The sequence below is a fragment of the Zophobas morio genome, unplaced genomic scaffold (assembly GCF_036711695.1).
Source record: "Zophobas morio isolate AGI-343-1 ecotype UQ-CSIRO unplaced genomic scaffold, CSIRO_AGI_Zmor_V1 ptg001006l, whole genome shotgun sequence".
Classification (NCBI taxonomy): Eukaryota; Metazoa; Arthropoda; class Insecta; order Coleoptera; family Tenebrionidae; genus Zophobas; species Zophobas morio.
In genome coordinates, this window is record NW_026973108.1 from 1,281 (window position 1) to 2,500 (window position 1,220).

General features: G+C 51.6%; 2 non-coding genes across 2 annotated transcripts in view; both read left to right on the forward strand.

Moving 5' to 3' along the window:
- Nucleotides 1–562: 562 nt before the first annotated feature.
- On the forward strand, nucleotides 563–719 carry LOC135122221 (5.8S ribosomal RNA). Its single transcript, XR_010279287.1, has one exon. It is a non-coding gene; the product is annotated as a 5.8S ribosomal RNA (ribosomal RNA).
- A 454-nt stretch (nucleotides 720–1,173) lies between these two features.
- LOC135122226 (large subunit ribosomal RNA) overlaps nucleotides 1,174–1,220 on the forward strand; it is a 4,047-nt gene continuing 4,000 nt past the window's right edge. The window contains exon 1 of the ribosomal RNA XR_010279292.1: nucleotides 1,174–1,220. This exon is cut by the window's right edge and continues 4,000 nt beyond it. This is a non-coding gene — a ribosomal RNA (large subunit ribosomal RNA).

Here is a 1,220-nt window from a genome sequence, read left to right on the forward strand (position 1 = left end):
GTCATGCCGATGCGAACTCGCGGCGCCGGTCCTTTACGCGCGTTCGTCGTGCGATCGGGCAGACGGCATTTCGGGCACCTTGATCCGCTAAAGAACCTCAAAGAGTTCGATTCGGATCGCAGGTTTCGTAAGTACGTGCGGGGCGTTTCGTGCGCCTTTGCTCGTCTTCGTTACCGTGGGTTTTAAATGATTTTCGCCCGGCCGACGGGTTCGGCTCGATGCCGCCGTTCTCGTCGAGACGATTCGAAACGTCGTTCGAGACGCTCCTAGGAAGCGCCGTTTGACGAAATCACACCTAGTTTGTTTGGTTAAGTGATCGTTGTGCGGTTGAGCTTCTGCTTTAGAAAAGGAGATCAAGTCTTGCGACTAACAAAAAAAAAAGAGAGAGAGGAAAAGATGGAATTAGTAAGACGACACGTCGTTCGAAAGTTTCTCTTTTCTTTTTTTTTCTTTTTTTATCTTAATAAACAATCGAAACCGAGAGAATTTCGACGCAGAACGTTCCAGGCCGTCGCGAGGCGAGCCGGAGAGAACGTGCGTCTTAATGTATATTCTAAAAGATTACCCTGAACGGTGGATCACTTGGCTCGTGGGTCGATGAAGAACGCAGCTAATTGCGCGTCAACTTGTGAACTGCAGGACACATGAACATCGACATTTCGAACGCACATTGCGGTCCTCGGATAAACTGTTCCCGGACCACTCCTGGCTGAGGGTCGTGTCAATTTCAAAGACTGCTCGGTTCGCCTCGTTTGAGAAAGCGTGGCGTTCGTCGGAGCGAGTTGGATGTTTTTTAGACGCGTGCCGTTGGAGGTCGATGTCGAGACGACTTACGTAACGTTCGTTCGTTTCGAGTACGATCCGGCGTACGCGACATCCGGAGACGCGATAGCGGCCCGTCGGGGTGACGTGTCGGACTTTCTTTTCGAAGGAGTTCGTCGTCGTCCTTCGACGGGCGGATCAGCAGACGTAAAGCACAAAACGATCGACTTTCGACGGCCATAACGGCGTTGATTTTGTCGAACGATGCGACCGTCGTGTCCGAGGCGTGCGTGACGTATCTCGCGACGACGTCAGGTCGCTGTTCGACGAAAGACCGTAAAGGCCGCGTCGACGACGTGCCATGATCGTTTGCGTATTAAAATGATCCATTTCCAGATCTATTCGATCTTGCGACCTCAGAGCAGGTGAGACTACCCGCCGAATTTAAGCATATTATT